The following is a 12,203-nucleotide window of genomic DNA, read 5'->3' as shown; positions in this document are numbered from 1 at the left end:
TGGTATTAGGCCTGAACTTTGTCACAAGTGAGATTCTCTCAGCAGCTGGAAAGTCAACCTGAACTGTCCTGACACAATCTCAGCCCACACACAATGCCTCAGTGTTGCATTTCACTGCTTTAAAGAGCTTATTTTGGTTTGGATGAAAGTCACCTGCACCTCGGTGTCAGCCAGCACTTTCCTTTTTTGAGCTCAAGCTCCTTCAAAGAAGAGGCGGCACAGTTCATTTACCAATCATTTCTCAATGTGATGGTGCTTTCTGTTCTGGTCCACATTCTGCTGCGCGTTCACCCAACAGACCATTTGAAGCATCCTCTTGATCAGTTGTACAGTAAGTGCCCCATTTTTCGGCCTCCCTAGGGGTCGCTAGAACTTCCGAAAAAACGGGCAGTCCGAAAAAATGAATGCATGTCTTTAACTGCCCTTAAGGACTCAAATCGCCACAGACACATCCGAAAAAGCTCTGAAGGCCTGCCAGTACTCTTATTAGGCATATTGGTGCTTGTACTAGGACAGGAGATGGCGGGTGCACGCGTGTATAATCCGTCTTTTTCATTTTCCTGTGCTGCCCTCTGTTGCACGCCGCTGAAAACGTTTTGTAAGGGTGCCGCTCTTTCGCCGGTTGATTTCTATACCTGCGCTCATGCTGAGTGTGCGTCAGTTGTGCATTTTCTGGATTGCAAATCATTATTAATGGCTTCTTTGGGGCAGCATGTCGTTCCTGGAGGCTATGTAGCACTCAGCGACTACTGGGTGAGCAGGCCTGAATGCACTGTTGTGCAAACAGTGCAGCCAGTAAAGGCACGCTGACACGCCGTTTGCCGATACGGATGCCTTGAAATTTGTTGTCGCTAATTTCTGCCCTTGGAGCTCGCTTTTTGTATTCTTTTTACACATTGTTTAGACAGTTCGCGTATTAAAGAAGTCGTTGAAGTTTAGCAAAGTGTACACTTGTTTGCACTGACACCGACAGCCACAGGTTGTCGTTAGCATCAAATATTGGAGAAAGGGTGCATCGATGATAAGAAATAATGTCAAAACATAGCAAAACATACACATCTGTGTATATGCACCATGTTGTTCCACCTTAAGACGAGTCAATATGAGCAGCCGAACCAGTTAAACAATGGCAACTGTGATTCAAATATATATATTATGGGCTGGTAATTTATTACTGATTATCGCTTTTCTTTAACCCATTCATGCTTACAATTTGCGCCTGCCGTAAAGCATTATTAGAGAAAACTGTGCTTGCATAAGCGCTCAATTATAAGACATGTTATAAGACGTTCCCCTCGCGAAAACACAGATAGCATCACTGACACTGTTGGCATAACTGAGTGAGGCCGTTCATGTTGCTGTTTACAGAATGCACTGTCTCTTGTTTCCAGTTTGATGCAGAGTGCATCTCTGAGATTCAGAAATGTGTCAGCATGACACTTACATACCCACCCCTTTACATAGCGAATGCAACTAGCAGCCTACGGGCACGGTGACGTACAGATGTATGTACAGCGATGTGTCGCCACTTGCCACTTATTGTGTCTGTGACGCAGGAAGTGAAGTGCAGTTGCTTTCAAATGGATAAAGCTAGAACTAAACAACAAAAGCAGTTCCCATCTTCCTAACTGCTTATATTTCAGTTCAGGTCCACCAGTATACTTATAGCGGGCTCGACGTCGCCACGCTTCTCTGAACAGGATCAACATTGGCCCAAACTTCACATGCACGGCTTGAGAGCGTTGAGGCTTGTTCATTTAAACTTGGTAGGCCTGTGTGACTCAGATTGAGTGCAATTAGTTATACATACAAGCAAAGACACTTTCGCTATCGCATTGTCGATTCGATGACCAATCGCGCAGGATTCGGTCGAACGATGGTCGGCACGCTGATTTTGTCGGTGCCACCAACAAGAAAGCCCATTGCAGTACGACAACTCGCACTTGGCGGTGGTGTCATTGTTGGCCTGGTCTAATAAAAGAATTTCAGCGACGCACAATAATCAGTCTATCGTTGGCATCAGCATCTTGTCGGTCTCGTATCGACCCAGTGTTACTGCGCCTTAAACGAGTACGTGAAGTCAAGCACGTGCTGTCACCACCTGCAAGAGAGAGCCGACGCTGCAAGAAGTTTTTGTCAGCAATGTGATGTTCTTTAAGTGTCGCTCAAGTGTAACACACAGGCTTTTTCTTAAATTTGATAGCTGTCAATGCAATTCAGCAACAACAACGTTAATGGTGCAGTTCGGACAAGGCCCTGACCGGTTTCTGTTTCAAAGTGGAGTTTCAGTCTTATGCTACGCACTTTTTCAGCACCACACCGATGTCGAGCTACCAGTGGTGTTTCACCGTGGTACACGGAACGAGTGTTTACAGCAACGCGCATCCAAGCACTTATTTTTCTTTCTGGGGACTTTCCGGCACGAAGCCATGCATGCAACCCTTCCAAAACATTTCGTGACTGATCTGCTAGGGGCAGGGCACATGCGCCATTGCGCCATGAAAAAGCCGGATCAGAGAATACTGTTACAGAAGGATGAGACAAGAGAGAGGAGAGAGGAAGAAGATCGGAGACACTGGCTGCTGCGTATTGTTGGTAGTCAGACAGCTTAACTATTCCGACTCATCCTGTATATATATTGTAAATATAGTTTTTATATACTCGCAACATCCCCGTAACATATTGGTGAGAGGTGCGGCATAGCATGGCTGTAAACGGAGCTCTGCAGTGGATGTCGCATCACCATCCACACTATGAACGATGGTGAGCACGCGGGATCAACGTCGTTGCTGCCTCCAATGTCACCGTCGCCAGCTACGTCGCTGTCACCTTCGGTTATCGTTGTGCAACCCAAGGATGCTGGGACTTTCTGCGAGACCGATGGCACCAACGTTGAATAGTGTGTGGCCATGTACAAACCATGGCCATGTACAATCAACAGATCAGACCCTACGCTTATGCTAGCTAACCTGTTGTTCTACCTAAGAGGCATGGCAAAGGTGTGGTACGAAAACCACGAAGAGGAGCTAAACAGCTGGGACCAATGCAAAGAGAAATTGACAGAGTTGTTTGGCAAACCAGCCGGCCGTAAAATTGCCGCAAAGCAGGAACTGGCCTCCCGTGCCGAATCGCCCCTGGAATACTATGTCTCGTACATCCAGGCCATGCTGACACTTTGTCGTAAAGCCAATCACGACATGACAAAAGCTGAGAAGGTTGGGCACATGCTTAAGGGCATTGCTGACGATGCGTTTAATCTGCTCATGTGCAAGAACTGCTCTACAGTTGATGCAATCATTAAAGAGTGCAGACAATTCAAGCAGGCCAAAAGCCAACGCTTCTTGCAACCATTCGCCAGACTTCCCATTACTGCCGCAACGTCGACATGTGAAGATCAACCAGCAAAGCAGCATGTGTCGCCATCAAAGGATGTGGTGCGAATGGTTAGACGTGAACTGGATGCAATGCTGCCCGCACCTTCCTGTTCGCATAGCCCTGATGCTACCACATTTTCAGTTCCCCTAGTAGAAGCCATCGTTCACCAGGAACTTGGAAACATTGCTTTACAGTCTGTGTGTGCTGTCACCAACGCCAGAGCTAACGAACGCCCTTCTACTATTTTTGCTCCACCTCGACGCTTCTCTCCACGTTATCGCAATCAAAAACCACAGACCAGCCGATATGCTTCACCTGTTGCCGCATTGGTCATGTTGCCAGATACTGTGGCAACTCATGGCCCTTAACACCTCACACGCTGACCAACCTGAGCCATTTTAATGGAAATGCCCGCAATGTTTTGCCCACCACCGAGTCTAACAGCGCCGACAACTCTGCTAGGAACAGGTGGTACAGTCACTCACCACTGCTGCGCGGACACCAGTCTCGCTCACCGCAAACATGTTGCCCAGCTTCCCATTTGCCGCAGCCACGTCGCCTTTCGTCCCCTGGGGCTTTTTTTTTCGTCCCCTGGGGCGCACCCTTTCGGAAAACTAAGAAGTGCAGCCCTCGGAGGTGGTGCTGCATTGCCGACTACTGCAGCAAATCCTCTGTCTGTGCCCACAAGGAGAAGTGTAATTGATGTCAAAATAGATGGCGTACCTGTCCAAGCACTCGTCGACACTAGAGCCCAAGTATCTGTGATGAGTGCTAACCTAAGTGGACGTTTAAAGAAGGTAATCGCCCCAGCAGCTGCCCAAGTGCTTCGTGTGGCCGACCGTGGCGGGCGTGTTGTTCTTGGAATGTGTATTGCGCATTTAATTATATCTGACCACCCTACTTCTGTTCTCTTTGCTGTGATCGACAACTGCCCTCATGACGTCATCTTTGGATTGGACTTTTTATCCACTCATTCTGCTCTGATCGACTGCGTGACCGGCATTCTTCAGTTAGCACTGCCTCAACTCGCCGATGCTCCGAGTACCGCCCCACCGCGCTTGTGCTTGCTTCAAGATGGCGTCTGTCACCCGAGGCAGTTACTTGCGTCACTTTGACCGCCCAGCCACAGGTTCCCGACGGTGAATACGTGCTTCACCCCATCATCGACGTGCTTTTGAACCGGAACATTGCAGTTCCACATAAGTTGGTCACAGTTAGTGATAACGACGTCGTTCTACCGCTTGTGAATTTCAGCCTGTGCCATCAAGTGCTTCCGGCCGGCATGTTCTTGGCCAGCGTTTCTATCGGTTGCGAATTTGACATTGCGAGTCTGAATGCTGAGAGTGGCTAATTAGCGCCAATTGCAGCTGACAGCTCTGGTCACTTAACGAATGACTTTGCGAAAATGATTGCACCTGACCTCACCTCTGCACAGGCCACGGACATATGACTCCTGCTTGAATCGTATGGTAACATCTTTAATTTTGGCGACAGGCCATTAGGCCAAACATCTGTTGTTTACCACCGTATAAACACTCGAGATATGAATCCTATTCGTCGGCATCCCTATCGTGTATTGCATGCTGAACTTCGAGTCATCCAATTAGAAGTGGACAAAATGCTCCGCAAAGGGGTCAATGAGCCATCAGCCAGCCCTTGGGCTTCGCCTGTCGTCCTTGTGAAAAAGAAAGATGGTACCTGGTGTTTTTGCGTCGATTATCGCCACTTAAACAAGATCACGCGAAAAGACGTCTACCCACTACTACGCATCGATGACACCTTGGACTGATTGCACGGAGCTAAATATTTCTCATCTACCGATTTTCGATCCGGCTACTGGCAGATTTCAGTTGATGAAATGGACTGCGAGAAGACAGCCTTCATCACGCCGGATGGCTTATATCAGTTAAAGTCATGCCCTTTGGCCTATGCAATGCTCCTGCGACATTTGAACGTATGATGGACTCTCTTCTGCGAGATTACAAATGGACCACCTGTCTCTGTTACCCTGATGACGTTATTGTTCTTTCTCTCACGTTCGGCAGCCACCTTACCCGACTCACTGCAATTCTTGTGGTCTTCTGAAAAGCTAGCCTTCAACTGAACTGCACGAAGTGTCAATTTGGGCGCCGTCAGATCACCGTGTTGGGAAACTTCGTTGACAAATCCGGTGTCGAACCAGATCCGGAAAAAGTTCGTGCCATACGCAGTTTCCCTGTGCCACGTTCTGCCTCTGACGTGCGCTGCTTCATCGGCCTGTGTTCTTACTTTCGCCGTTTTGTGAAAAACTTCACTGACGTTGCTCGGCCTTTGACAGATCTTCTAAAGAAGAACACACCATTCTCATGGGGCCCGGAGCTGGCTCACGCGTTTACCGCTCTCATCGGGTTTCTGACCACCACTCCCATACTTGCCCACTTTGATCCGTCTGCACCGACCGAAGTCCACACTGACGGAAGCGGTCATGGCATCGGTGCTGTTCTCGCCCAAAACTAGAATGGTACCGAGTGCGTGATAGCTTATGCCAGCCACCTGCTGTCACCTGCCGAGAGAAATTACTCTATCACCGAGCGGGAGTGCTTGGCTTTAGTTTGGGCTGTCACCAAGTTCCAGCCATATTTGTACGGCCGCACGTTTTCGGTCGTCATGGACCACCACACACTCTGCTGGCTGTCTTCCTTATGGGACCCCACCGAACGGCTTGGTTGGTGGGCTTTTCGGCTCCAAAAATTTTCATTTACTGTCCATTACAAGCGCGTTCACGAGGACGCTGACTGCCTTTAGCGTCACCCTGTGGATCCTCCCGATCCTGTTTCGCATGATCCGGAAACCTGCGTGATGGCTTTGACATGACCGACATGTGCACTGAACAATGCAACACATCCTTACAGTCCATCATCGCCGGAGTGCAATCTGGCAGCACCGACGGCACGTGCCGCATGTTTGTGCTGCATGACGTCATCCTTTACCGCCACAATATCAACCTTGACGGCCCTGAGTTCCCGCTTATCCTTCCTGGTCATCTGCAACCCGTCATTCTTGAACAACTTCACGATGCACCGATGGCGGGACAGCTTGAAGTTTTGCGTACATACAACTGCGTACGATGCCGGCTCTTCTGGCCGGGTCTCTACTGCTCTGTGCGTATCCTCTACCGCCGCAAGATCAACCCTGATGGCCCTGAGTTCCTGCTTGTCCTTCCTCGTCATCTACGACCCGTCGTTCTTGAACTTCACAATGCACCGACAGCGGGACACCTTGAAGTTTTGCGTGCATACAAGCGCATACGACGCCAGTTCTTCGGCCGGGTCTCTACCACTCTGTACGTCGTTATGTCGCAACTTGCGAATTGTGTCAGCGCCAGAATAAACCTCCCCTGGCGCCTGTCGAACGACCCCATCCCATTAAAGTTCCCTCTGAACCGTTCTTTCGCGTAGGCCTTGACCTGCTTGGCCATTTTTCGACTAGAGGGAACAAGTGGAATGCCATCGCTACTGATTACACGACATTACACGACACGCTACGCGACAACAAAGGCGTTGCCAACTAGTTGCATAACTGACTTTCTGATTTTTTCCTTCACGACGTCCTTTTCCAGCCCGATGCACTTCGACAGTTACTTACAGACCGCAGCCGCTCGTTCTTGTCTAGAACTGTGGATGACCTCCTCCGCTCTTGTACCACTGAGCCCAAGCTGTCCACTGCCTACCACCCACAAATGAACGGTCTTACGGAACGTCTCAACCGAACAATCACAGAGATGCTGTCGATGTATGTTTCCAACGATCACCGCGACTAGGATGCCACGCTGGCTTACGTGACGTTCGTGTATAACTCGTCCCGACGTGACACCGCAGGATATTCACCCTTTTATCTCTTGTACGGTCGCGACCTCACACTGCCGTTTGACCTCATCCTCCCTTCGGTGCTATGTGTAGCAAGTGAGTACGCTCGTGAAGTCATAGATCACGCTAGCATGGCCCGTCAAATCGCCCGATCTCATTTATTAGCCTTGCAGGATATACAGAAAGAGCATTACAACCGCTGCCATCATGATGTTAAGTTTGCACCAGGTGCTTGGGTGCTCCTCTGGTCACCATATAGTCGGGTTGGCCTCTCCCAGAAGCTTCTCTCTCGATACACAGGGCCTTATTGTTTTGTTGTCTTATCAGTCTTATGAAGTCGTACGCCAAGTTAACGACGTCAATTACGAGATTTCGCTACTACACTTTGATCCATCTTTAAGACAGACGCCTGTAGACGTCGCGCACGTTTCGCGACTGAAGCCATACTTCGCTCGCAATTCTTCGCCTGCCATGCGCCGAGACAGGGCTTAGCCACCCAGAGGCCCTGTTATGGAAGGATGAGAGAAGAGAGAGGAAGAAGATTGGAGACGCTGGCTGCTGCATGTTGTTGATGGTCAGCTATTTTAACTATTCAGGCTCACTCTGTATATATATTGTAAATGTAGTTTTTATATACTCGCAAAATCTGCGTAACAATATGTACTGTGCCTAGTGACAATTGCCCCTTCCCATGCTTAAGCTCCACTGCAATACTTCAAGTATGCTTCACCGCATAACAGACGAAGTGCTGAGGCGAGGCTGCCTTTAGTGAATCGGCATTATGCAACGCACCATGCTTCCCAATCTTCGGAGTCAACTGTGAGGATTACAGAGGCGGACTCGGCGCCATTGCTGACAGCAGCGAATTCTTTTAATGAAAAACACAGCACCTAACAGCAAGAATCTTAATAGCGAACGTCGAAGCAGCTAGGCCTCGCATTGCCACGGTGGTGGCTATGGCTGCCAGCGGACTTGCGTGTGAGAGCGCCGGTTCCAGGCGGCGAGATATTAAAAACAGCGGTGTTGGCTTTGATTAATGCGGTTTCGGATCTGCGGTAGCGGGAAAACATCTGAAAAATAGAACAGCAAAGGGTTTTTGCATCCGAAATCTGAGACATCCTTATATGTTCACTTTATGGGGTACATGGTGGTGCCACGAAGCCATTCGCATTATCGGGCATGTCCCAAAAATCGGGTGTCCAGAAAATTGGTCACTGACTGTACACTGGCAACTCCTCCAACCAACGACATGGTGTCAAAGACAACTTGTTAAGATTCCTCGCTTTTACTCGAGCGAGCATTAGGATGACTTTCGTCCGCTTTCAATAAAATGACTGCTAATTTTCCATGATAGAAGCACAAATTCCCTGAGATGTCCCTGAGTATTTCATGACTATTGAAAGTCCCTAAGAATTCCCAGTTTTCCTGGTTGGTAGACACCCTGAGTATGGCTAAGCATACACATGCTCACAGAAAAAAAAAAAAAAAAATGGGGGAATTGGGTTCACAGCACACATTTTAAGCAGGAATTTCAATTTGAAATTGCTGACCCTAACTCCCTCCTACCAATAGTGACTGTCACTTTGGCATGGCTAGTGTAACAACAAAAGGTGCGGAGTTGGTGCTGTGTCATTTTCTGCTAAATATTTCGGAACCATGTGCACATCCTGCCAAGATGGTGCATGCCCACTGCTGTGCGGGTGCGCAAGACCAGAAACCACTGTGTATAATGTCTTTCCCAGGAAGTAAGCAACGACTCCTGGATTTTTAGAAAGGCATTCACAATCACTTTCACTCGCACAAACCAAAGAACACCTGCAAAAACTATTTTGAGCCGATTTCCAAGATGCACTTGTAAGAACAAAACAAGGCATGGCAACCATAATGTGTTTCTTTAACATTGTGCGCCCAGTACTTACAGGTCATGAACGGCACGAGGATTTTGACAGGAAAGTCACGAGTGCAGAGTTTTCGAGAAAGGAAATGTAAGCAAGACTAGGTCCTGTACTGTCTCATGACGTATCATTTGGAAAGAACATTCGCAGAAGTGTGTGAGCTTTGAGTTTTTGAGGAAAAAGAGAAGTCCTTTTTAGTGCAATTAGTATTCTTTGCAGCAGAAGCTTGATGTGGGCGAGTTGGTTGAGCATACTTAATGAAAAAAGAGAGCGCTACGAAGACAAGGACGAAAGAACAACATGTACGACAGACAAGGCGCTACTTCCAACTAAATGTTTTTTGAAGAAACAGAACTTTAAATAGATGCAACCAAGGACGGCCCATCGTGACATCACGACCTCCCTATCTCTTCAGAAAAGCTATCTCCTTTTCGGTAAGCGTCACTGAAGGGCAACTAATGCACGTGCCCTCGGCCTTTGCAATGTAAAAAGCTCCCAATATCTCCCGTTCTAGTCTATCTCTAGACCATGCCAGAAACCTGGTGTCGCGAAGATACGGACGGCAATTGTGACGTTTACAGTGTTCTGCCAGATGGCCCCCCGCATTGTTATTTACGGCCCAATTGTGCTCACGCGCCCTTTCATTAAAACACCGTCCGGTTTGACCGATATAAACCTGTTGGCAACTTAGGGGTATCTCGTATACGACATTACTTTTGCAAGCAGTGTACTGCGCTGCATGTTTCTTAGAGCATGGTTCGCGTTTTGCTTTTGTCATCATAGGGCATATCTTGGCCAGCTTACATGGTGCACTGAACAGAAGATTGATACTGTGCCTTTGTGCCACCTTCTTGAGGTTGTGGGATATCCTGTGCCAATAAGGAATAACATGTAATATCTTCCTATCAGATGGCTTTTTTGTGTTAGTGCCCTCTCTTGCCTGTTTGATCTTTTGAAGAAGTTTGTCGCAAACGCTAGAAATCAATAGTGAAGGGAAACCGGCTAGACGTAGCCTTGAAACTTGGTTATTGAAACTGATTTCTATTTTGTGGCTGCAAGATTTCTTTAGCGCTTCTTTTAGACAAGTCATTGCAATTCCTCGTTTTACTAGCTTGGAGTGCGCAGTGTCGTATGAGATTAGCTGCTTGTTCAACACGCATGTCTGTTTCGAATACCAGCCGAGGTTGAACAAGCAGCTAATCTCATACGACACTGCGCACTCCCAGCTAGTAAAACGAGGAGTTGCAATGACTTGTCTAAAAGAAGCGCTAAACAAATCTTGCAGCCACAAAATAGAAATCAGTTTCAATAACCAAGTTTCAAGGCTACGTCTAGCCGGTTTCCCTTCACTATTGATTTCTAGCGTTTGCGACAAACTTCTTCAAAAGATCAAACAGGCAAGAGAGGGCACTAACACAAAAAAGCCATCTGATAGGAAGATATTACATGTTATTCCTTATTGGCACAGGATATCCCACAACCTCAAGAAGGTGGCACAAAGGCACAGTATCAATCTTCTGTTCAGTGCACCATGTAAGCTGGCCAAGATATGCCCTATGATGACAAAAGCAAAACGCGAACCATGCTCTAAGAAACATGCAGCGCAGTACACTGCTTGCAAAAGTAATGTCGTATACGAGATACCCCTAAGTTGCCAACAGGTTTATATCGGTCAAACCGGACGGTGTTTTAATGAAAGGGCGCGTGAGCACAATTGGGCCGTAAATAACAATGCGGGGGGCCATCTGGCAGAACACTGTAAACGTCACAATTGCCGTCCGTATCTTCGCGACACCAGGTTTCTGGCATGGTCTAGAGATAGACTAGAACGGGAGATATTGGGAGCTTTTTACATTGCAAAGGCCGAGGGCACGTGCATTAGTTGCCCTTCAGTGACGCTTACCGAAAAGGAGATAGCTTTTCTGAAGAGATAGGGAGGTCGTGATGTCACGATGGGCCGTCCTTGGTTGCATCTATTTAAAGTTCTGTTTCTTCAAAAAACATTTAGTTGGAAGTAGCGCCTTGTCTGTCGTACATGTTGTTCTTTCGTCCTTGTCTTCGTAGCGCTCTCTTTTTTCATTAAGTATTCTTTGCAAACAGCCCACTTTGCAGTTCATATCCACATTCTTTCATACATGCAGTGACTCAATTTACCTACTAGCTTGGACCACTAAGTGTTTTCAGTGCTGCCAACCTCGGAAGCCAGCTTTCCTCTAACTCAGACAAAAGTTTCCCATGATTTCCCTACATTTTTTTAAAAATGTGGCGGTTCAGTTTATCAACACGATTTCTGTAATGATAAATTGTTGTTTGTGATATGCAAATGAACTGCGAACTTTATAGTCTAAATTTATTTCTAAGCTCATTTGAAAATATTCAGATAATAAAGTCTGTGAATTCAAATTGAAATGATGTCACAGTGCAAGTTGTTATACTAACACTGCCTCCTGCTTGAACCCAAATTCACAAAAGAAGATGTTGTGGGAGGCGGCGCGAAAAGATAGCCACCGTAGCCATGGTTTATTTAGGCGGCTAACCATGGCGCAGCGAAATCTTCGGAGCGGCCGACACTGCGGTCGCTCGGGTCGAATGCACTAGCGTGTTCTATTCTCGCACTACCTGCATGTGAGCCCATCTTCTTCATCACCTGCATTGGAGGTCCTAGTCGGACCACTACAGGGCCCTCCTCCTAGGGCAAAGCACGATTGAAATAAAGTCCAATGGTAAATAAAGAACCAGGTAATGAGTGCAGATGATGTCATCATTGGTAGTGTCTGGTACATCTCTCACGCAATGCGATACCATACAGCGAAATCGTGACCTGCAGCAGTTTCTCGTAGATGCCCGAGCCTGTAGAAGTCGGAGCTCCAAAAGTAGACCGTCTAGCAGCTTGGGACTTGCATGAAGATAACGCAAGTGTTGGTCACTCATGTTGACAAAGAAGTGATTCTCGAGCTGAAGAAACCAGATGGCAGAGCTGCTCCTGCAAAGCTTCGGTAAGCCATGCACCCGCAGATTGTGTGAGCACAGAACATCGAAAGGCTCGCCTGCCACTGCTTGCAGTGAAATCTTGATCGCTGATAGCATC

The 12,203-nt window shown here is 47.6% G+C and overlaps 1 protein-coding gene across 2 annotated transcripts in view; it reads right to left on the bottom strand.

The window, feature by feature from the left end:
* Nucleotides 1-12,203, bottom strand: part of LOC142567789 (methylosome protein WDR77-like) — a 223,545-nt gene that overhangs the window by 117,648 nt on the left and 93,694 nt on the right. The gene's annotated exons all lie outside the window — the stretch shown is intronic.

The sequence above is a fragment of the Dermacentor variabilis genome, unplaced genomic scaffold (assembly GCF_050947875.1).
Source record: "Dermacentor variabilis isolate Ectoservices unplaced genomic scaffold, ASM5094787v1 scaffold_14, whole genome shotgun sequence".
Lineage (NCBI taxonomy): Eukaryota > Metazoa > Arthropoda > Arachnida > Ixodida > Ixodidae > Dermacentor > Dermacentor variabilis.
This window is presented reverse-complemented; position numbering and strand designations above follow the sequence as displayed.